Raw genomic sequence first — 26,132 nt, 5'->3', positions numbered from 1 at the left:
TCATTTTTCATCTGGGTACTTTCCAACCTGATATAAATGTTGATTTCTCCTTCCAGTGAATAAAATTTCCACCCCCCCCTTTTTTACTTCTCATTTGCCTATTACTTCCCCCTGAGTCCCCTCCTCCTGTCCTTTCTCCAATCGTCCACTCTTCTCTCCTATCAGATTCTTTCTTCTCCAGCCCTTGACCTTTCCCACCCACCTGGCTTCACCTATCACCTTCCAACTAGCCTCTTTCCCCTTACCCCGCCCCCCCCAACTATTTAATTCTGGCATCTTCCCCATTTCCCTCTCAGGCCTGAAGAAGGATCTTGGCCTGTAATGTCAACTGTTTATTCTTTTCCACTGATGCTGCCTGACCTGCTGAGTTCCTCCTGCATTTTGAGTGTGTGCTTTGGATTTCTCATGTTTGAGATTAGGGAAGTTACAGGTTTGATCTTGTGCCTCACAGTTTAACAAATTTCATTTTGAGCAGAAGTATGGCTTAAAATTAGTAACATTGTTCCTGTACTAGAAAGAAAAATCATCCATGGTTCCCACCCTAATTAGAATTCAGTAATTCCTGTCAAAAAAGACATTGAGTGAAGGAACTCTCAGGAAGAAAATGATTTGAAACTCAGGTATGGTGCTTTCAACCAATGTTCCCTCTAATTTGTAATGACCAGTGTGCACAAAAATTTCATGCTGTGCAATTTTTTGCCCAGTGACAACAACATGTGCGCACTGAATTTTTAAGTGGAAGCAAACCTGAAGCTGTTCTAAGGATAATAAGCCATTATGCTTTAAATGAACTAGCAGTTCTTCTGTGCTTCATGACTTTTGCTTCTTTAGATTTTGACATGGTGAATCAATAATTTCTTCAATAAAAACAGTATAAATAAGCCAGTTCTAAAATCTGCAGACAAATCATCGCAAACTCCACGTTGTTAATACCATCCACATCAGAAACCAGAAAAGGAAATGTGATTGTGTACGATCAGGAAATATACTTAACATGCCAGCAAGGTAGAGGGTGACAATCTTTTGTGCGCAGTTTAAATTCCTTCCTGTGCTGGTAGCAAAAGATGTGTGCGTCCGCACACGTACACAACTTAGAGAGAAAGTTGTTTTCAATGATAGACATCATTGGTGGTTGTTCATTAAAGTTTCCCTCTCAGTTTTTATTCTTAATTCTATTTGTTAAATGCTTAAGTATTAATTTTCCAATATTCAGATAATTACTTCAATAGATTGCTACATTTTTCGTAAAAATTAAATAAGTGCACATGCAAACCTGGAAAATATGGATGGAAGTTTGTAAACTTTAGTTTAGCCTTTCATCAGTATATGCAACTGAAAAAGCTGTATTTTGAAAGAAATATAAACTGTTAAGCAAAAAACATGTATAACAATGTTCTATGTAAAATTACTCGGAAGCTAAAGTTGATGTCATTCTTTACAGTAGAGATCAATTGTGTTATGTTTTGTAACTCCAAAACATTAAACTAATCAGAAGAAAACAAGAGAGTCTGAACTGCAAGTCAAACTTCCTGTTTAATTTAATAGAGGCGTGCACATATGAAATGCAGTATCACAACATATGCAATTCACATATTTCGTACATATAATCACGAATAGTTATTTAAACAAAAAGAATGCTTTGTCAAATAATATATTTACAATGTTACTCAAATATTACTGGTATATTAAATACACAACACAGTGAAATGTTTTTGATTCATTTTCATGATGTGGGCATCACTGACAAGACAAACATTTATGGCCCATCCAAAATTGCCCTCAAACTGATGGAGAGCTACCTTAAGCTGCTGCGTTCATTCTTGCAAAAGTATTTCAAATGAGCTGGGAGTTCAAGGACATAAATACAGTGACAATGAAGCAATGGTGATACATTTCTAATTCAGGAATGACGTTTGACTCGGAGGTGAACCTGCAGATTGATAGACTCCAGTGTACCTGCTGCTTTTGTCCTTCTTGGTGGTAGACACTATAGATTTGGGGAGTGGAGTATTTGTAACAGTACTCTAAACAAAAAAAACTGCAGTGTATTTTAAATCCAGTTGATTCTAGGAAATTCAAAAAAATATTGATTAATTGTATTAAAGAGCCAGTCAATGGCAATAAGAAGGAAAGCTCAATAGCTCTATATGGCTCAGCCTCATAACCAACACTACCATGAATATTCATGGCTGATGAAGGCCAGTTAAGTTAGTCTCAAGACATTGTTCAGGAACAATGAACAGTGGCCAAGCAACAATCCAAAGCATGAGAAGATGTAGCTCACTCAGGTTGGCTGACTGAGTATATAAGGCATCGATTCAGGGCTGTTTGGTGTTTGAACAGTCGTCGATCAGTGACTGGGATTGATTGGCAAGAAGAAATAAAAATAAGGCAAGGGCAAGCTCAGAGGCCATTGTTGGAGCAGCCTTTGTTGGAGTGGACAGTATTAGAGTGGCCATTTGAGGCTTTAGCTCTCAAGGCTCCATTGAGGAGAGGCTTGAGTGAGAGAAGGTGAAAAAGCTGTAGTTAGATCTTTTTTTTACCAGTTTATTTATTGTTGACTTCTTTATATTTGGACAGTTAGAAAAGTAGGGATGCCAGGCAGGATAGTTAAAAGCTCCCCATGTGGGAAGGTAGGGAGACCTCCAGTGTCCCAGATAATTTCACTTGCAAGAAGTACATCCAGCTGCAGTTTATAACACTCTGAATTAAGAAGTTGGAGCTAGAACTGGATTAACTCTGGATCACTTGGGAGGTTGAGGAGTGATAGGAAGGATATTTAGAGAGGTGCAAGAGGGAGGGTAGTTACACCCAAGATGTAGGACATGGTGACTGTCAGGAAGGGGAAAAGGGTTAAACAGCAGTGCAGAGTACCCCTGTGGCCATCCTCCTTAACAACAGGTATACCACTTTGGATACTGTTGCGGGGGGTGGGGATGGGGAATGACCTAGCAGAGGAAAGTCACAGCCGTCAGGATTTGGGCACTGAATCTGACTCTGCAACTCAGAAGGGAAGGGGGGAGAAGAGGCAAGCTGTGGTGTTAGGAGATTCATTAGTTAAGGGAACAGAAATGAGGCTCTGTGGTCAAGAACAAGATTCATGAATGGCATGATGCCTCCCAGGTGCTAGGGTCCAGAACATCTTGAATCGAATCCTCAGCATTCTTAAGTGGAAGGAAGAGTAGCCAGAGGTCGTGGTCCATGTAGGTACCAATGACATGGGTAGGAAGAGTGACGAAGTGAGTTGATGGAGTTAGGTGCTAAGTTAAAGGGCAGGACCTCTGGGGTTGTGATCTCAGGATTGTTACCCATGCCACTTGCCAGTGAGGCCAAAAACTGGGAAGATCATACAGTTTATCACATGGCTAAGGAGTTGGTGTAGGAGGGAGGGTGTCACATTTTTGGATCATTGGACTCTCTTCAAGAGAAGGTGGGACCTGTACAGAAGAGACAGCTTGATCCTAAACTGGAGGGGGACTAATATCCTAGTGGGAAGGCTTGCTACAAGGAGTTGGACTGCGCCCAATCAGGGAGCAGCAACATGACAAGAAGATACATTTTTACTTGTGTTCATAGCTGAAGATGAAAAAGTCAGTGCTTTGCAGCAGTTTTTTTTGGAGTTGGACTGTGAATAATCAGTGAGCAAGAATAGCACAAGAAGATGGGTTTTCACTTAAGTTTGCTGTTGAAGATTAAAAAGGCAGCACTTTGCAGCAGTTTTTCATAGCTGTACTGCGCCCGATCAGTGAACAGAATTAATTAAAAAGAGCAAATAAAAAAAAGGCAGGGGAAAGAGAAGCAGCCATTGATGGAGTGGTCATTGTGTGAGTGAGCCAGTGTTGGAGTGGCTTTGGCTTATTAGGCTTCAGCAAGATCAAGCTTGGATGATAAGTATCTGGTAAGTTTCATCTTTGTCGTCTTTATTCTTCATTCCCCATCTGTTAGGATACAGTTAGGGCAGTGAGAATGGCTCCATGGGCAGCGCTTTGTTCTGTGTGTGAGATCTGAGAATTCCTGGATAACCATATCTGCATTAGCTGCACCGAGCTGCAGTATTCAGAGAGTGAGCTGGGGAACTAAACTGCAGCTCAGTGTCATTTGGCTCATACAAGAGACTGGGGAAGTGATAGATGGGAGCCACAGGGATGTAGTCACCCCCTAGGTTAGAGGAGACAGGTAACTGGGTGACTCTCAGGAGAAGGAAAGTAAACGGGCAGCCAGTGCAGATTCCCCTGTGGCTGTTCCCTTCAATAATAAGTATACTCCTTTGGTTACTGTTGGTCGGGGGAGCCACAGTGACCAGGAATCTGCCACTGAGTCAGGCACTGTGGATAAGAAGAGAACAGAGGTGAAGAGGACTGTGGTATTGATAGGAGATTCTATAGTCAGAAGAATAGAGTCGAGGATCTGTGGGTGTGATATATTCACCCAGATGGTATGTTGCCTCCCAGATGCCATGGTCAGGAATGTCTTGGATCAGCTCCATGGCTTCTAAAGTGGGTGACTTGGCAGCCAGAAGTCTTGAAATAGGTTGGATAGTTGAAGAGGTCCTGAACAGAGATTTTTAGGGAACTAGGAAGAAAACTGAAAAACAGGACCAGCAGGATTGCTACCTATGCCACACACCAGTGAGGGCAAGAATAAGATGATTTGGCAGATGAATGTGTGTCTGAGGGACTGGTACAGGAGGCAGGGTTCCAGACTGGTGGATCATTGGGATCTCTTCTCGGGAGGTCTGATCTCTATAAAAGGGATGGGTTACATGTGAACCAGAGGGGAACCAATATCCTTGCTGGCAGGCTTGCTAAAGCTGTTCGGGATAGTTTAAACTACTTTGGTAGGGGAGTAGGAACTGGAGTGATAGTGCTGAGGATGGGGCAGCTGGTATATAGATTAAGGCTGTGTATCATGAGACTGCTAGCAAGGAGAGGCTGATGATAGGCAAAATTGCAGTCAACAGGATGAGTTGCAATGTAACAGGCAGACAAAATTGGAAAGGGTGAATAAAGGACTGAAAGCATGTTATTTGAATGCACGCTAAATGGAATAAGGTCCCTGAGTACAGACCTTCCGCACCTCCACACTCCGAGTACAAACCTTCCTACACCTCAACACTCCCTGAGTACAGACCTTCCCACACCTCCACACTCCCTGAGTAGAGACCTTCCCTCACCTCCACACTCCCTGAGTACAGACCTTCCACACCTGCACACTCCGAGTAGAGACCTTCCAGACCTCCACACTCCCTGAGTACAGAGTTCCACACCTCCACAGTAGCTGAGAACAGACCTTCCTCACCCCCACATTCCGAGTATACACCTTCCACACCTCCACAGTCTGAGTACAGACCTTCCACACCTCCACACTCCGAGTACAGACCTTAACACACCTCCACACTCCGAGTACAGACCTTCCAAACCTCCACACTCCCTGAGTACAGACATTCCACACCTCCACACTCCGAGTACAGACCTTCCACACCACCACACTCCGAGTACAAACCTTCCTACACCTCCGCACTCACTGAGTACAGATTTCCCCGCATTTCCACACTCTGAATACAGACCTTCCCACACCTCCACGCTGCGAGTAGACCTTCCACACCTCCACACTCCCTCAGTACAGACATTCACGCGCCTCCACAGTCCGAGTACAGACCTTTCCACACCTCCACAGTCTGAGTACAGACCTTCCGCACCGCCACACTTCCTGAGTAAAGACCTTCCCACACCTCCACACTCCCTGAGTACAGACATTCCTACACCTCCACACTCTGAATACAGACCTTCCCACACACCCACATTCCATGAGTACAGACAGTCCCACACCTCCACACTCCCTGAGTACAGACCTTCCGCACCTCCACAGAACTTGTAGCAGTTACAGATTGGCATGTATGATAATGTGGGCATTACTAAATGGTGGCTGAAAGATTATAGCTGAGAGCTAAACAGCCAAGGATACACATTGTATTGTAAGGACAGGCAGGTAAGCAGAGGGGATGGTGTGACTCTGTCAGAAAATGAAATCCAATCATTCAAAAGAGGCAACATCAGATTGGATGGGGTAGAATCATGGGTAGAGCTAAGGGACTACATGGGTAAAAAGACCCTGATGGGAGTTGTATACAGACACCCCCTTCCCCCAAATAGTAGTAAAGATCTAATGTACAAATTACAATGGGAGTTAGAAAATACTTATCAAAAAACAACGTTACAATAGTCATGAGGGATTTTGATACGTAGACTATTCTGTGTTGTGCAATGAGCTAGAATTGATTAGAGAGCTTAAGGTAAAGGATCCGTTGGGATCCAGTGATCATAATATGATAAAATTCGCCCTGCAATTTGAGAATAAGCAGCTAAAGTCAGATGTATCAATATTACAGTGGAGTAAAAGGAAATACAGAGGTGTGAGAGAAGAGCTGTGCAGAATTGATTGGGAAGAAACACCAGCAGGGATGATGGCTGAAATTTCTGGGAGCAATTCTTAAGGTGCAGGATATATACTGTACATCCCAAAGAAGAAGTGTTCTGAATGCAAGACACAACGTGGCTAACGTGAAAAGTCAAAGCCAACATAAAAGCCAAAGAGAGAGCATATAATAGAGCAAAAATTAGTGGAAGTTAGAGGATTGGGAAGCTTTTAACAAATAACAGAAGGCAACTAAAAAAAATCATGAAGGAAAAAAATGGAATACGAAGATAAGTTAGCCAAAAATATTAAAGAAGATACCAGAAGTTTCTTCAGACATATAAAGAGTAAAACAGAGGTGGGAGTAGATATCAGACCACTAAAAGATGACGCTGGAGATGTAGTAATGGGGACAAAGAAATGGCGGACAAACTGAATAAGTATTTTGCATTAGTCTTCACTGTGGAAGACACTAGCAGTATGCTGGAAGTTTCAGACTGTCAGGAAGCAGAAGTATGCGAAGCTCCCATTACCAGGAAGAGGTTCTTGGGGAAACTGAAGGGTCTGAAGTCACCAGGACCAGATGGAATATACTCCAGGGTTCTGAAAGATGTGGCTGAAAAGATTGTGGAGACATCAGTAATGATCTTTCAAGAATCAATTGATTCTGGCATAGTTCTGGAGGAATGGAAAATTGCAAAAGTGATTCCACTCTTCAAGAAGGGAGAGAGATGCAGAAGAAGAAAGGCAATTATAGTCCAGTTGGTCTGATCTCAGTGGTTGGGAAGATGAAGTTGATTGTTAAGGATGTGGCTTTGGGGTACTTGGAAGCACATGATAAAATGGGCCATAGTCTGCATGATTTCTTAAGGGAAAATCTTGACTGACAAATCTGTTTGAATTCTTCAAAGAACTAACAAGCAGCATTGACAAAGGAGAATCAGTGGATGTTATGTATGTATTTGGATTTTCAGAAGATTTTTGAAAAGGTGCCACATATGAGGCTGCTTAACAATTAAAGGCTCATGGTAGTACAGGGAAGATACTTGCATGGATAGAGAATTGGTTGATGGGCAGGAGGCAAAGTATGGGAATAAAGGAAGCCTTTTCTGCTTGGCTGCCAGTGACTAGTGGTGTTCCACAGGGGTTTGTGTAGGATCATTTCTTTTTAACATTATATGTCAATGATTTGTATGACAGAATTGATAGCTTTGTGGCCAAGTTTGAGGACATTATGAAGATGGGTAGAGGGGCAGGTAGTTTTGAGGAAGCAGAGATCATATAGAAGGACCTAGATAGATTAGGAGAATGGGCAAAGGAATGGCAGATGGAATATAGTGTCAGGAGGTGTATGGTTGTGCATTTTAGTAGAAGAAATAAAAGTGTAGACTATTTTCTAAATGGAGAGAGAATTTCAGAAATCTGAGTTGCAAAGAGACTTGGGAGTCCTCGTGCAAGATTCCCTAAAGGTTAATTTGCGGGTGGTGAGGAAGGCGAATGCAATGTTAGCATTCATTTCAAGGAGACTGGAGTATTCTAGAATATAAAAACAAGGATGTAATACTGAGGCCTCGTAAAGCCTCAGTGAGGCCTCACTTGGAGAATTGTGGGCAGTTTTTGGCCCCTTATCTAAGAAAGATTGTGCTGGCATTGGTTCAAAGGAGGTTCACAAAAGTATTTCTGGGATTAAAAGGCTTGTCATGTGAGGAGCATATGATGGCTCTAGGCCTCTCTCACTGGAATTCAGAAAAATGAGGGTTGATCTCATTGAAACCTATCAAATGATGAAAGGCCTTGATAGAGTGGATGTGAAAAGGATGGTGGGGGACTCTGGGACCGAAGGGGCATCCTTTTAGAATGGAGATGAGGAGGAATTTCTTTATCTAGAGTGTAATGAACCTGTGGAATTCGTTGCCACATGTGGCTATGGAGGCCAAGTCATTGGGTATATTTAAAGCAGAAATCGATAATCTCTTGATTAATCAGGCCATGAAGGGATACACGGAGAAGGCAGCAGATTGGGGCTGAGAGGGAAAATAGATCAGGCATGAGAAATGGTGGAACAGACTCAATGGGGCAAGTGGCCTAATTCTTCTCCTATATATTAAGGTTTTATGGTCTTAGCGTGCTGCATGGCGGGGGGGTGAGGGTATTAAACTACAGTTGCAGGGGGGTGGGATCCAGAGATGCAGAAAAGATAGCGGAGTGGTTGCGGAGAGAGATGTTGTTAAAATCTCAAAGTCTGGAATCAAATTGTTAAGCATGGTGCGATTAATATTCTGAGCTGTGTATGTTACAAAGCAAGACGTATTGTAGGAAAGACAGACGAGCTCAGGGCATTGATCAAACATGGAATTAGGGACTTGGTTTCAGGAGGGGCAGGTCTGGCAACTCAATATTCTGTGGTTCTGTTGTTTTACATGCGACAGAGCAGGAGGGATGGCATTACTGATCAGACAAAATGTCACAACAGCACTCGGTCAGGACAGGCTGGAGAACTCATCTAGTGAGGCTTTATGGGTGGAACTGAGGAATAAGGAAGGTATGACTACGTCAATGGCATTACCCAAAGTCCATGGGATTTAGAGAAACAAATTTGTAGAGAGATCACAGACTGATGCAAGAAACATAAGTTTGTGATAGAAGGTGACTTTAACTTTCCAAATATTGACTGGGACTCCCATACTGTAAAAGGACTAGATAGGATAGAGTTTGTCAAATGTGCTCAGGAAAGGTTCAAAGTACATTTATTATCAAAGTGTCTATACTATGTAGAACCTTGTACTATATAGAACCTTGAGATTTGTCTCCTTATGGGAAGCCACAAAACAAAGAAACCCAATGGAAACCATTAAAAAAAACATCAAATCCCACTGTGCAGAGGAAAAAAGCAAATCATGCAAACAATAAAAGTAAGCAAAGACCATTCAGAACTGAAGTTCATGAGAGTGAGTCTACGGACACAAAGCTAGCAGCCGATAATTTGAAGGCCACAGCCTCCATTCAGCACAGAGACGAGTATACCTCAGCAAGCTAAACCGGCCGGCCAGCCCCTCGCCTGCAGTCCTGATGCCCTGACCTTTTCAATTTGGCCGGGCGCTTGAATCATCCTAATCTCAGGTCATTCCTTGCGCTTGGACCCAGGCTCTGCTGCTTCAATACACCCTCGGGGCCCAGGCTCTACTGCTTCAATACGCCCTCAGGGCCCAGGCTCTGCCGCTTCAATACGCCCTCAGGGCCCAGGCTCTGCTGCTTCAATATGCCCTCAGGACACAGGCCCCTCCACTTCGATTTGGCCTATACGCGACAAGTCAAATTCGGCCCGGCACTTAAAACGATCAATCTTAGGACTTTTCCTCACACATTCAGGCGCTGCCTGACTCTGCCTCACCTCTGCTCACTTTGCCTCGGTTCTGCCACATTGAGTCGCCTCCAAGTCTGCTCTAGCAATGGGCGAACATTTGCTCACTCCCTGCTCTCGTGCCTGAGCTAAGATGTTTTGATTCGGCCCGTACATACCATTCTGCACCATCGAGAATTCAGTTCACAGAACAAAAATACCAAGTCATACAGGTGGTTCAAAAGTTCAACTCCAAAAGGGAAGATAAGGGCTATTGTTTGTGGTCATTGTTTACCAGAAAAAGTGTAATTAATAAAGTAGTTAGTAGTTTGTTTTGTTTGCTGCCAGAAAGTAGTCGTTAAGCTTCACCACTGCCATTTTAAAGCAGATATCAGTAAATAGTCAGTAACATGTGCATGTCTTAATTAGTACATAGAGGTCCCTATGAGATGGTGTGTGATACTTGATCTCCAAAAGGGAATGATACAGGGCAGTTGACAGAATTTTTTGTAGGGGAACACTTTTCACCTAGTGATCATAATGCCATTGGTTTCAAAGTAAATGTGGAAAAAGATAGGTCAAGTCCGTGGGTTGAGATTCTAAATTGGAGAAAGGCCAATTTTGATGATACCAGAAAGGATCTGACAAGTGTGGAGTGGGACAGGCTGCTTTCTGGTAAAGGAGTACTCGGTAAGTGAGAGTCCCTCAAAAGTGAAATTTTGCAAGTACAAAGCTTGTATGTGCCCGTCAGAATAAAAGGTAATAACAGGTTTAGAGAACCTTGGTTTTCGAAAAATATTTGACGCCCAGGTTAAGAAAAAATGGAGATGCATTGCAGATATAGGTAGGTAGGAGGAAATGAAGTACTTGAGGAGTTTAAAAATGCAAGAGAATATTTAAGAGAGAAATCAGGAAGGCTAGAAGAAGACATGAGGTTGCCTAGCAGACAAAATGAAGGAGAATCATAAGGGATTCTACAGATATGTTAAGTGCGAAAAGATTGCAAGGGACAAAATTCGTCCTCTGGAAGATCAGGATCGTAATCTGTGTGCAGCCAAGTGAGATGGGAGAATTAAGTGAATTATTTGCATCAGTATTTACTCCGGAGATGTACACAGTCTATAGAAATGAGGCAAAGCAGCAATGAGGTCATGGATACCTATGCAGATCACACAGTGGGAGGTGTTTGCGAATTAGGGTGGATAAACTTCACTTGAAGCAATCCATAGCCACTCTTCTGCCTCCCATGACTACCTATTGTTGTCCTTGTCTCTTGAGTTTTGCTCTTTAGCCTCTACCTGTATGCAGGTTGTAGAAAGACAGTTAAATGATAAGATTTCCAGAAATGCAGTCTAGACATGGAATGGGAGACATTCCTAATTGTAGTATAGCAGAGATGAAGTGTATTGGACCCCTGGTGCTGCAGGTTTATAGCTGATGATACCTGGGCAGAGATTTCTTCAAACAAGCCAGATTGAAATCCTCAACTATGATGTTGAAATGCATCATAGTGGGCTGTTTCTTGTTTGGTGATGGCCACATTCAATATCTCAAGTGACTGTTAACATCGGCTGTTGACAGTATGTTAACTACTGTCAGGATTACAGAGGAGAACTCTCTTGGTAAGTAGAACGGTCGTCACTTAATCATGATGGGAACAAGAGTGTGACAAGACTACTATGTCTGAGCACCATGAAGAATTTATCATGAAAAACAAAACCCCACCTTTTTCCTTCTCCAAATCAGCAGTCCGGTCCATCCAATGTATCAAGAAGCCTTCAGGTCTTAATAACATTTCTGTTTTGTCCAGAGTGAGCCATGTCTCCGTGAAACGTAGAATGTAGTATTTCCTCATTTCCCTCTGATACAATAATCTTTCCCTTAAGTGGTCAATCTTATTCTCCAGCAATTGTACATTTGCTAACAAGATGCTGAGTAGAAGAACATTCATTTTTTTGATATTTCAGTCTGGTTTGGAGTCCCGCCTCCTCCCTCTTTTTTTTGGCTATGGTGACCCGCTTAAAGTTGCCATTCCTGCCTGCTTGAGAGTTAAGTCCATTGAGTCCTTCAGAAGATCATGAAATTGCTAGTTCATTAAGATGATTGAAAAGTACATTGCTTAAAGGAAACTTATAGGCTGCAGATTGCAGTGAGGGCAATTTAGAATAGGTATATTTAGAAGTTTTGTAAGCAGCCTGCAACATATCACCATGGTTCATTGTAGCCTACTGACTAATCCTTTATTGAATTTTGCTAAACAGATGATCTGATGTTTTTTTCCATTTTTTTTCGTATAAAAGCAATTAATTTACTTTGCTAAGCTGTTCCCAATTTTTTTTCTTGCTGATTCTGTTGAAAGTCATCAGTTCCAGGAACTCAGCAGGGATTATCAAATATGTAACATCAGCTAAACTATGGTAGATTACTGGTTACGTTACTAAACTGAAATCCAGAAACCTAGGCTATTGTTTGAATCTCACTGCAATAACTAGACAATTTACATTCAAATTATTAAATCAATTTAACATGTTCTTACGAGAATGTCTGACATTAACAATTTGCCAGCACTATTTGCAAAACCTAGAAAATAATAAACCCAAGTTATCAAGAAGCCAGGTAATGAGTCAAGCACTAATAATTATTCATTTCAGAATCATAATTAATAGGACCAGTATAATATATCTGCAATTAATTAGCAGATAAAGTTAACACATTAGATGATTAACAGAGTTAAAAGATTTTGTTGTTTACACAGTAATTTAGCACTAACTAGGTTACCAATTATAAATTTTTCAGTTGTAAATTGGTGAGATATTTTAATATTATATTCCTTTGGATACCTAATAAGGTAGCTAGTTTATATAATGAATAGATTGGGGTAAATTTTGATTTAAAAAAGATAAGTCTGCCTGCTTATGTGTGAAGGACAGTGAGTTTGCGTGGTATAATTTGGAGATGAGGTTTGCTTGAATTTGGGCTTCAGGCATTATTTTAATAACCAGGGCATACTGAAATCTCAAAGAGAATATGAGTCATTTGCAGAAAATATAACTCTATTCTACGGAGTACAACCAGGCAGGGGATGGGGCTGGGGTAGGATGAGGCATTACTGATGCAGCCTGAGAATGAGTTTGACAATCTACAGGATTTTCTTGGAATCTCCAGTTTCAAAAGATTTGTATTCTGGGCAGTGTTATGAGTAAACTCTAAAGGAGTGATTATAAACTTGAAAGGAATACTATTGTACAATTTTTATTTCTTGAGAATTTTAGTTTATTACACAAATATTTGAGATGGTGAAAATAGATGTTGGTAAATGGTGGTTTTGAGCTAGAACATCATATAAATCCTTCAGGAATACATCCAACTTGCCAAGTGACCTGCAGAAATACCTTGCTGGTAATGAATGGGGTCCTTTAGGCTCTGCGTTAAGGTGAACTTGTTAAAAGGAATGTGGTTTTGAGCGGCACCTCCAGCAGCCCCTTTTACAGTAGCTGGCTTGGGAAATTTGGGTGAAATAAACCTGGAACCAGCTGTGCACAGCAATGGCCTATTTAGTAGCAAGATATTCCAAACTGTTACCAGGCCCTGAATGATCAGGCAATGCCTGTTTTCAGTGGAATATAATATATGTTCATAACCAGTAGGGTGACAACCATAGTGTTTGTGTATATCAGCGTGGAAAGTTATCCCAAATTTAGTAATTTGTTTTTCTCTCCTTGAAAACAGATGTGAATTCTTCCTCATTTATGTACTATTAGTCATAAGTGGTTTCAAAACTTATCCAAGCTTGCTTTTAGATGCTGTATTGTTGACCCACATTTCTAGATGTTCTTGAATTGATAGCACATTTCCTGGTATATTGCAGTGATTAATTTTCTTTTGAAATGTTATCCAAACTACTTAGATCCTCCTATGTCTGATTAAACTCTTGAGAAAACTCCATAGATCTGTGTCAATGCCAGTGTCATAGATTCACTGGAATCCCCTTAGGGGACTGTGTTAAATATTTCTTGACGTTACTAGCAATGATTTGGAACACTTAGTTCTGGTGAAAATATTTTGAGGATTGTCACTGGGATGTTGCCAGCACTGTACAGTACCCTTAGCTATATCTAATGCAAATATTTCCTTCTTGATATCAAACAATGTGAAGCAAATTGATGGGGCACTAGTGGCTAGAACAGCAGGATCCCCAGACACAATCTTTTACAGAAAATATCTGTTCGTGCTTTGAAATCTCACATTATGTACTCCAGAGCTTTGTTCTTTTGTAGTTTTCTTTCACTTATGAATCTACAAGACTGTAGAATGTGAAGTCAATGTCAAAGTCCACAGCTCAAAGTAAATTTCTTGTCAAAGCACATATATGTCACCACATACTACCCTGCAATTCATTTTCTTGTGGGCGTTCACAGCAGACGCAAAGAAACACAACAGAATCAACGAAAAATCACACTAAGTGGTGTCATCAGCAAACCTAAAAATGGCATTGAAGCTGTACTTAGCCTCACAGTCATAAGTAAAAAGCAAGTCGAGCAGGGGGCTAAGCATGCATTCTTGTGACGCACCTGTGCTGATGGTTACTATGGAGGAGAATTTGTTGCCAATCTGAACTGACTAGGGCCTGCAAGTGAGGAAACCAAGGATTCAGTTTCACAAAGATGCATTGAGGCCTAGGTCTTGGAGCTTATTGATTTGTTTTTGTAATGTATGGATCTATTTCTTTTAGTGCAATGACTCCCCTTAGCACTAATTATTGACTGATAACTTATGCATGTGCATTGACTTGTTGCTCTCTCAGCAAAGTGAATATACACCTTAACTTCACCTCCAAATGCGTGCCTTTATTTATTTGATATGTAGTCATTTCCCTAGTCAGGAAAGTTGACGAATTTGCTATTGCTGATGAGGACTGGGAATCATATATTGAGAGGGTTGAACTGTATTGTAATGCTGACAAAGTAAAGAGAGTCTCAACACTTCTTAGCTTAATGGATGCTAGAACGTACAGTCTCTTACACAACTTGGTAACCCCGAAAAGGCTGCAAGAAAGACATTTGACAAAATTGTTGTAGTTTTGCAAAATCACTTGAGCCCAAAACCATTAGTAATATCACAGATTTTAGATATTACAAAAGGAACCAGTCAAAGGATGAAAGAATTTCTGAATACATTGCGGAACTATGTAAACTTTCCCAATACTGTGACCTTAGAGATGAACTTTCTGATGCATTAAGGGACAGGCTTGTATGTGGCATGCATGATCAAAGCACTCAAACAAGACAACTGGCAGAAAAAGACCTAACCTTAGAATGGGCATTGACTATGGCAATATTGTTAGAGACTGCAGCAAAGGATGTGACAGAACTACAGAAAAAAAACGAATGTGAAACACATAATGTCCCTGACTGCTGCAAGAAGCCAAAAATGTTATCAGTGTGGCAAATCCTCCCATGATGCAAATGAATGTTGGTTCAAAGAAAAAAGTCTGCGGAATGTGTTACAGGCAAGGCCACATAGAAAGAGTGTGCACGTCAGATAAAAAGCACAACCACCGACAAAAACCACAGAGTAAAAAGTTTCAAACACACAACTAAACAAATGTGTAAAGTGACTGAATCTGACATCACAAGAGCCTGGCAAAGGTGAGCTGTCATGCCTAGAACTATACAGCATTATTAAAGAAGATCACATAATCGCATGGATCACAACAGATGTGACTGATGTAAAACTGAAAATGGAGGCTGGATACAGGGTCAGCGTTGTCTATAATTTCAGAGGCTAACTGCAACAGATTGTTTTCTAATCTACCTTTAGAAAAGACCTCAGTGATGCTAAAGACCTGCGCAGGCAAAAAAGTATCTCCCAAATGCAAACTGAAAGTGAGCATGACGGACAAAGGCCAAACACACCAGTTAGAGCTTTGTGTTTAAAAAGCGGACTGACACTTTTCAGACGTGAATGGTTGAGAAAAATCCAACTAGACTGGCACACAATCAAAGCTCTCGATGTGTCATCAACAGGCAGCTGCAGCTCAAATGGCAGCACTAATCAGAGACTGCCACAGCTGCTTAATGCTTATGAGAAGGTGTTTGAGAAGGGCATTGGTAAACTCAAAAAGCATGAAAGCCAGAATTGAACTGGATGAAGCAGCAATGCCAAGATTCCTTAAATCTTGTCCAGTGCCTTACGCACTACATCCTAAAGTGGACGCTGAACTTCAGAGCTTTCAGGTGTCTGGCATTCTCTCCAAGGTTGAGTAGAGTGATTGGGTCATGCCCATTGTCCCAGTAATCAACAAAGGGAAGGCTGGAGCTTTTCGCATGTGCCAGAACTTCAAGGTAAAACATCAGCCCTGTGTTACGTACTGTGCGGTATCCACTGCCGAGAATAGAAGATGTTTTTGCATTTTTGGCAGACGGGGAGAGGTTTTCAAAGACTGACTTGTCACAAGACTCTCTGCAAATGGAGATTGAGGAGTCAAGTAGGAAGTTCCTCACAATCAACAATCTCAAGGGACTGTTCCAGTATAATCATCTCACCTTTGGCATCGCATCAGCTCCAGTAATTTGGCAAGGAACAATGGATCAAGTGCTCCAAGATATTCCAGGAACACAATGTTACTTTAATGACATCATTGTGACTGGCAAGAATGATGAGAACATCCAGAAGCTTGATTACTATCTTCAGGCTGAATGACTATCTTCTACGTGCAAAGAAAGACCAACATGAGTTTTTCAAGAATGAAGTCTCTTATTGTGGACATATCATTGACAAGAATGGCTTGCATAAGTCACAAGAGAAGATTGAAGCAGTACTGCAGACACCCAAAATGGAAAATGTGTCACAATTCAAGTCATACTTGGGCTTTGTAAACTATTACCACCAGTTTCTCCCAAACATTGCTACAGTTCTGCACACATTGAATTGCACTGTTGCAGACAAGAGCAAAGTGGGAGTAGTCAGAAAGATATGAAGTGAAAAAGCAATCAAAGAAACAAAGAAACTAGTAACATCAGATGAACTGCTCTCCCACTATGATCCATTTCTGCCCATCAGACTGGCATGCGATATGCTCCCCTAATGGCACTGGTGCCATTTTTGTCACACACTATGCAAGATGGATCTGAACATTCAATTGCATTTGCTTCAAGATCACTGGCAAGTGAGCACAGAACACAATTATGCTCAATCGACTAAGAGACCCTTGGTCTAGTATGGGGAATTTATTCTAGTGACAGACCACCGGTCCCTTTTGTCCATTTTCAATTCCAGGAAGGAAATCCCAGTGATGTCTGCTACCTGGCTGTAACATTTGTGTCTTTTCCTAGGAGCTGACTCTTATGACATAGAGTTCATAGGTAATGAACCGGGTCAGGTCACAGATCTCTCAGTGGGTGAGCATTTGGGGGACAGTGACAACCGCTCCCTGGCCTTTAGCATTATCATGGAAAAGGATAGAATCAGAGAGGACAGGAAAATTTTTAATTGGGGAAGGGCAAATTATGAGGCTATAAGGCTAGAACTTGCAGGTGTGAATTGGGATGATGTTTTTGCAGGGAAATGTACTATGGACATGTGGTCAATGTTTAGAGATTTCTTGCAGGATGTTAGGGATAAATTTGTCCCAGTAAGGAAGATAAAGAATGGTAGGGTGAAGGAACCATGGGTGACAAGTGAGGTGGAAAATCTTGTCAGGTGGAAGAAGGCAGCATACATGAGGTTTAGGAAGCAAGGATCAGATGGGTCTATTGAGGAATATAGGGAAGTAAAAAACGAGGTTAAGAAGGGGCTGAGAAGAGCAAGAAGGGGTCATGAGAAGGCCTTGGCGAGTAGGGTAAAGGAAAACCCCAAGGCATTCTTCAATTAATTGAAGTAAAAAAGGATGACAGGAGTGAAAGTAGGACCGATTAGAGATAGAGGTGGGAAGATGTGCCTGGAGGCTGTGGAAGTGAGCAAGGTCCTCAATGAATACTTCTCTTCTGTATTCACCAATGAGAGGGAACTTGATGATGGTGAGGACAATATGAGTGAGGTTTATGTTCTGGAGCATGTTGATATTAAGGGAGAGGAAGTGTTGGAGTTGTTAAAATACATCAGGATGGATAAGTCCACGGGGCCTGACGGAATATTCCCCAGGCTGCTCCAGGAGGCGAGGGAAGAGATTGCTGAGCCTCTGGCTAGGATCTTTATGTCCTCGTTGTCCATGGGAATGGTATCGGAGGATTGGAGGGAGGCGAATGTTGTCCCCTTGTTCAAAAAAGTTAGTAGGGATAGTCCGGGTAGTTATAGACCAGTGAGTCTTACGCCTGTGGTGGGAAAGCTGTTGGAAAAGATTCTTAGAGATAGGATTTATGGGCATTTAGAGGATCATGGTCTGATCAGGGACAGTCAGCATGGCTTTGTGAAGGGCAGATCATGTCTAACAAGCCTGATAGAGTTCTTTCAGGAGGTCACCAGGCACATAGATGAGGGTAGTGTAGTGGATGTGATCTATATGGATTTTAGTAAGGCATTTGACAAGGTTCCACACGGTAGGCTTATTCAGAAAGTCAGAAGGCATGGGATCCAGGGAAGTTTGGCCAGGTGGATTCAGAATTGGCTTGCCTGCAGAAGGCAGAGGGTGGTGGTGGAGGGAATACATTCAGATTGGAGGGTTGTGACTAGTGGTGTCCCACAAGGATCTGTTCTGGGACCTCTACTTTTCGTGATTTTTATTAACGACTTGGATGTGGGAGTAGAAGGGTGGGTTGGCAAGTTTGCAGATGACACAAAGGTTGGCGGTGTTGTAGATAGTGTAGAGGATTGTCAAAGATTGCAAAGAGACATTGATAGGATGCAGAAGTGGTCTGAGAAGTGTCAGATGGAGTTCAACCCGGAGAAGTGTGAGGTGGTACACTTTAGAAGGACAAACTCCAAGGCAGGGTACAAAGTAAATGGCAGGATACTTGGTAGTGTGGAGGAGCAGAGGGATTTGGGGGTACATGTCCACAGATCCCTGAAATTTGCCTCACAGGTGGATAGGGTAGTTAAGAAAGCTTATGGGTTGTTAGCTTTCATAAGTCGAGGGATAGAGTTTAAGAGTCACGATGTAATGATGCAGCTCTATAAAACTCTGGTTAGGCCACACTTGAAGTACTGTGTCTGGTTCTGGTCACCTCACTATAGGAAGGATGTGGAAGCATTGGAAAGGGTGCAGAGGAGACTTACCAGGATGCTGCCTGGTTTAGAGAGTATGCACTATGATCAGAGATTAAGGGAGCTAAAGCTTTACTCTTTGGAGAGAAGGAGGATGAGAGGAGACATGATAGAGGTGTACAAGATAATAAGAGGAATAGATAGAGTGGATAGCCAGCGCCTCTTCCTCAGGGCACCACTGCTCAATACAAGAGGACATGGGTAAGGGGTGGGAAGTTCAAGGGGGATATTAGAGGAAGGTTTTTTACTCAGAGAGTGGTTGGTGCGTGGAATGCACTGCCTGAGTCAGTGGTGGAGGCAGATACACTAGTGAAGTTTAAGAGACTACTAGACAGGTATATGGAGGAATTTAAAGTGGGGGCTTACATGGGAGGCAGGGTTTGAGGGTCAGCACAACATTGTGGGCTGAAGGGCCTGTACTGTGCTGTACTATTCTATTCTATTCTATTCAAACAACACAGCAAAGCTGACAGCTTGTCACGTCTTCCACTGTTGACAGCTGAAGAATTCTTCATTTTGTGACCCAGTCGAGGTGTTCCACACAGCACTGGTGGACCAGCTGCCAGTAACTAATTCTGTAATGCAAAGAGAAACAGGGAATAACCCAACATTGTCAAAAGTTTATGACATCATCATGCAAGAATGGGCAGCTCATGGTAATCCTATGTTTCTAAAGTTCCGAGTGAGACAAGACCAACTATCTGTATGTCAAAGAAGGCTGATGTGTGGATCTCGTGCTCTGGTTCACTCTAAACTGTGCACCAGAGTGTTAGAGAATCTGCATGAAGGACACCTGGGTACAATAAAGAAGCAGAGTCTTGCCCAGGTCTATGTGCGATGATCAGGAAAAGATTAACAGTTAGAATACTTGATCAAAAGCTTTTTGGGATGCCACAAAGTTCAAAATGCACCCCTGCAGGCACTGTTACACCATGGCAAAGTGCGCGTACTGACTTTACTTGACCAATCATGGACTCCATGTTTCTGATTGCTGTGGATACTTATTCGAAGTGGCTAGAGGTCATACCAACGAAGTCAACCATATCAGAAAAGACAGTCTCCGTTTTGAGGACTATTTTCACCAGAAATGGCTTACCAGAACAAATTGTGAGTGACAACAGAACACAATACATGTCAGAAGAGTTCAAACTATTCATGAAGGAAAATGGCATCAGACATTTCAAGTCATCTCCTCACCACCCAACACTGAACGGGTTAGATGAAAGGTTTATCCAAACTTTCAAGGAGTCTATTAAAGTGATAGACAAGGAGGACATTTTGCTACAACACAAGGTGGACAACTTCCTTTTTGTGTATTGGAACTCTGCTAATGTGACGACACATTAGACACCTGCAATGCTGTTCATGAGCAGGGATCTGAGATCTTGCATAGACGCCCTGAAACAATGTCTACGGTGGGAAGTGCAGAATAAACAGCTCAGCCAGTTGCCAAGTGAAGCAGCAAGGAGCTTTGAGGTTTGACAGGAAGTCCTAGCACATGATTACCAAGAAGGTAAGTGGCCACCCAGTAGAATAGCTACAAGAACTGGACCACTGATGTATAGAGTGGATGTTGGAGATCAGACATAGGGATGGCATGTGGATCAGATACTGGATGCTCAACCAAAGGAGAAACCTGAGTTGACTGCATCCAACAAGACGGACACAATGCAGTCACTAGGCTTGCCGCTCAGTGGTGATCATGTCACCAACAGAAATGTGACACCTACAACAGCGATAGTTGTCTTTGACAGGACACTGGACAAACCTGATGCCACTCCACAGGTCCAAAGGCGCTATCCTGAAAGAAACAGTGCCACCCAAAAGACTGAATCTTTAGTATAGAGAAGTTAGTTATCGACTGTTATTGCAAAAGCACGTTTACTTGAATATGGTTTGTTGAAGGGAAATTGAATATCTTGTTACATATTCAGCTTTATGTTACATTAAAGAGATTAAATAATAAAAAGTAAATTGTTTAAGCTAAAAAGGGTGTGATAATGATACAAGAAAAGAACATAAGAAATGGGACCAGGAATAGGTCCCATTAGCTTAATCCCCATGGTATTAGACTCCCTCACTCTGAGGCCAAGTTCTGTTCCAACTCCATCTTCAAGTTAGCAAATGACACCACCATGGTGGGTCAGATGTCAGACAATGGTAAGATGGAGTATGGGATGGTTATAGGTTAAGATAACAACCTTTCTCTCAACATCGGCAAAGCAAAAGACCTGGTCATTGACTTCAGGAAGCAGGATGGAGTGAATGCCCCTGTCCATACCTGAGGTGGAAATGGCTGAAAGCTTCAGGACCACAACAGCCACAAAAGCACGTAAAAGATTCTACTTCCTCAGCAGGTAAACGATATTTGGCATGTTCCCAATGGCTCTTAGCAATTCTTGTAGGTGCACCATAGAAAGCATCCTACCCAGATGCATTGCAGATTGGTATACAACTGCTCTACCCAAGACTACAAGAAATTGCAGAGAGTATTAAATGCAGCCCAGTTCATCACATGAACTAACCTCCCTTCCATTGACACGAGACACTGCAGATGCTGGAAATTTGGATCAACACACACACAATGCTGGAGGAACTCAGCAGACCAGGCAGCATCTGTGGGGGGTGGGGGGGAGTACAGTTGATGTTTAGGCCAAAACCCTTCGGCAGGACTGGAGATAAAAAGCTGAGGAGTAGATTCGAAAGGTGGGGGGAGGGGAGAGAGAAACAGCAGGTGATAGGTGAAACTTGGAGGGGGAGGGATGAAGCAATGAGCTAGGAAGTTGATTAGTGAAAGAGACAGAAGGCCATGGAAGAAAGGGGGGGGGGAGGAGGAGCCAGAGGGAGGTGCTCCTGGTGTGGCCTCTTGTATATCAGTGAGACCCGATGTAGATTGGGAGACCGATTCTCCGAGCATCTATGCTCCGTCCACCAGAACAAGCAGGATCTCCCAGTGGCCACCCATTTTAATTCCACTTCCCATTCCCATTCCGATATGTTCATCCATGGCCTCCTCCACTGTCGGGATAAGGCCACACTCAGGTTGGAGGAACAACACCTTGTATTCCATTTGGGTAGCCTCCAACTTGATGGCATGAACATCGATTTCTCAAACTTCCATAATGCCTCCACCGCCCTCCCTCACCATTTCCCATCCCCTTGTCCCTCTCTCATGCTATCTCCTTGCCTACACATTGCCTCCCTCTGGTGCTCCTTCGCCCCCACCCCCCCCCTTCAAGTCTACTCCTCAGCGCTTTTTCTCCAGCCCTGATGAAGGGTTTCGGCCTGAAACATCGACTGTACTTCTTTCCTTGGATGCTGCCCGGCCTGCTGAGTTCCTCCGGTATTTTGTGTGTGTTGCAGTGAAACGTCTTTATTCTTCTATTCAAACCCTCTACCAATAAAGGCCAAGATAGCATTTGCCTTCCTAACTGCCTGCTGCACCTGCTTGTTAGCTTTCAGCAACACGTGTGCAAGAATATCCCGTCATTTTAAAAATCAGCATTTCCTAATCTCTCACCATGAAAAATATTCACTTTTTTTGTTTTCTCTACCAAAGCGGATAACCTTGCATTTTCCCACGTTATTTTTCATCTACCACATCATTCAATTTACGTCCATGCTATCGCAGCCTCTTTGTGTTCTCATCATTACCCATATTCCCATTTTATTTTGTGCTGTCAAAAACTTGGAACTATTATTTGTATTATGCACCCAAATCGTTGTTATGGACTATGAATAGTTGAGGAGTATGCACTAATTTTCACAGCACAACACTGATCACGGTGTGCAACCCAAGAACGAACTATCTATTCCTACACTGTTTTCTCTCCATTATGAGCATCACGGATATGCTCTAACTTTATTCAGTAACGTCTTATTAAAAACTTTCCAAAAATCCAAATACACCAAACTCCAGTGATTTTATCCCACCCTCAGAAATTCTAATTAGTTTAATTTATAGTTGACACAATGTGAGACACATGAAAAATTTATTCAAACATGATTTCCCTCTCATAATTCCACGTCGATCCAGCTCAATGATATTATTATTTTCTAAGTGCCTTGATATCACATCATTTTTAAAGATTCCCATTTTACAAATTACTGGTCAGAAAGACAAGTCAGTCATTCCCTCTTTTCTCAGTTCCTACTTTTTAAAAATAGCTTCTGGGATAGTTTCCAGGATCTATAGGATTTTGCAAAATGATAACTGGAGCATCAATTATCTTCATCGTTTCCTCTGAGATGCACTTGGGATTTAAAATTTTTTTGGACAATTAACTTGCCCAGTGGTATTTTTTTTACTGTTATTAATTTTTTTTTGCTATTTTTCCCTTATTTGTACTGGACCTATGGTTCTCCAGCTATTTGTCCCTTATTTGTACTGGACCTATTGTTCTCCAGTAATTTTTATGTTGAGCTTCTTCAATGAAGACTAATATAAATTATTGTTTAATTCCTCCACTATTTTCTTATTCACCACTATAAATTCTTCCATCTCTGTTTGAGGGGAGCCATGGAGTGATAAGTAGCTAGCCATCTGGACACAAGCTGGGGTCTGATCAGCCCTGGCTGGGTCATCTGGAGGAGGTTGTCTGATGTCGAAAGACCCGAAACACCCGATGATTCCAGGAACATCACTGAAGATGTGTCCAGAAGCATCAATAGATGTATGTACACAGCTGTAAGGGATCCATATTTGTCCTTGTGTGCCCTTTTCCTTTTTATGTGCCTATAGAAGCTCTTAAAGATTTGATTCTATGTTCCTGTACCGTTTACTCTCATACTCTGTTTTACCTTTCTTTATCAATGTCTAGGTTATCCATTGGTGAATTCCAATACTTCTAAACATCAAGTTAGCTATTTTTTTCTGTCAACTCGATAGACCTTTTCCTTGGGTTTAATATTACCTCTAATTTTTCCTGTAATCCATTTTTGGGCCACATATCTTATGTATCTTTGTGGCTGAAGATAATGAATGGTGTCAGTTCTGTAACGAAGGATGTGTAGTAGCCAAGCTGCACAATGCCACCACTCTCAAACATCAATATAATCAGTAATAATGAATTCATATTTAATTAGTATTTAGTAATTGTATATCACTAACCTATACAAGAAAGTGCAATGTACAGGGTCTTTACAAAATTTGCAGTGTGATATTTTGAAAAATATAGGTAGAGTTTGTTTTCAGACACGTGCTAAATAGATCTGTGGAATCATCGTTGTATATTGTACTCCATTTATAATTGAAATTAAAATTGGTTTAATGAGGATCAGTTTCATTAAATGGAGCATGTGTATCCAGATAGTCCTAAGCCATTTAGCTCTGTCCAAAGATAACAATTTTATTGATAGGCCTATGTAGGGAATATAGCACCAGGGGGATTAGGATAATGGGATCTATTCCTTGTCCTATTTCTTATGTTTTCTTGTATCAACATCACACCCTTATCAGCTTAAATACTTTTACCTTTTATTATTTAATTCTTTATTTGATTGCTCTTCCCCATTTCTTTTTGATACTCCCCACCATTCAATGCATTTTACCTTTATCATTTTTCTTCCAATTCTGATGTAAGGTTATGGGCCTGAGACATTTACTCTAATACTTTCTCTCAATTGCTGCCAAAACAACTGTTTTTATTTATTTAGCTGGAATGTGATTGTTATTCTATGCCTGCACGACAAAAAATTCAAAGTGATTTTATTGTCAAGGTCACCATATACTACCCTGAGATTCACTTTCTTGCAGGCATTCATTGTAAGCATTGAAATCCAATAGAATCAATGGAAAAACTATGCTCAAAGACTGACAAACCGACAAAAGAAGAAAATCTAAGTAACTACATAATGATGATAATAATACATACGTAAGTAAATAATGAGTCCTTGAAAGTGAGATCACAGGTTGTAGAATCATTTCAGAGTTGAGGTGAGTGAGGTTATCCACGGTGGTTGAAGAGTAATGACTAGTTCTGAACGTGGTGGTGTGGGGCCCCAAGGCTCCTTTAATTCTTTCCTGATTTAATAAAATTCATTTAAATCTTACATCCATCCCACAACATGAGGGAATAAAAATATTTGCGTTATGGCTCCATTGCAATGTACAGACATGTGAATTTAAAAATCTAATGGCTTGTAGAAAGAAACTGTCCCATAGCCTGTTGGTCCTGGCTTTAGTGCTGCAGTTGCTTTTGCCATACGGAAGTAGCTAACCCAGTTTATAGTTGGGGTGACTGGTGTCCCCTTTGTGCACCTGCTGCTGTAGATGTGCTTAATGGAGGGAAGTTCACATCCACAGATGTGCTGCACTGTCTGTACTACTTTCTGCAGTGCCCAGCGATCGAGGTTGGTGCAGTTCCCATAACAGGTGGTGATACGGCCAGTAAGGAAGCTCTCAATGGTGCCCCTGTAGAAGGTGTTGAGGATTTGGGGGCCCTTCTTCAGTCAACTGAGGTAGAAGAAACGCTGTTCTGCTTTTTTTTTTTGCCACAAAGCTGGTGTGTACAGTCCAGCTGAGATCATCAGTAATGTGTATCCTAAGAAACTTGGAAACTACTCACCCTCACAACTGCAGTCCCATTGATGTTGACCAGGCCAAGCCTGTCTCAGTTCGTCCTATAATCCATAATCGGCTCTTCTGTTTTTTGGACATTGAGGGAGATGTTGTTATCCTGGCATCACTGTCAGAGGGTCAATTTCCCTCTGTAGGTTGTCTCATTACTGCTAGAAATAAGGCCGATCAAAGCAGTCATCTGCATATTTGATCAGTAGATTAGAGCTGTGTCTGGCAGCACAGTCATGGTTGTAAAGGGAGTAGAGAAGGGGATGCAGAACACAGCCCAGGGGGGCACCTGTGTTGAGGGTCAGAGGGGAAGAGGTGAGCGAGCTGATCCTTGCCACCTGTCATTGATCTGATAGGAAGTCTAGGATCCGGCTGCACAAGGTGGGGTGCTGGCCAAGGTCTCTGAGTTTCCTGTCAAGTCTGGAGGGAATTATGTTGTTGAATGCTGAACTGTAGTCCTGGTGTGTAGTGCTGTAGATGAATTGCAGGGGGTCCAGTGTGGGTGGTAGCATGCTGCAGATGTAGTCTTTAACCAGCCTCTCAAAGCATTTGCTTATAATTGAGGTGAGTGCGACAGGGTGCCAATCATTCAGGCATGCTACCTTGGTT

Source organism: Mobula birostris, chromosome 10, assembly GCF_030028105.1.
Source record: "Mobula birostris isolate sMobBir1 chromosome 10, sMobBir1.hap1, whole genome shotgun sequence".
Taxonomy (NCBI): Eukaryota; Metazoa; Chordata; class Chondrichthyes; order Myliobatiformes; family Myliobatidae; genus Mobula; species Mobula birostris.
The sequence above is the reverse complement of the archived record's forward strand: the minus strand, read 5'-3'. Positions refer to the sequence as shown.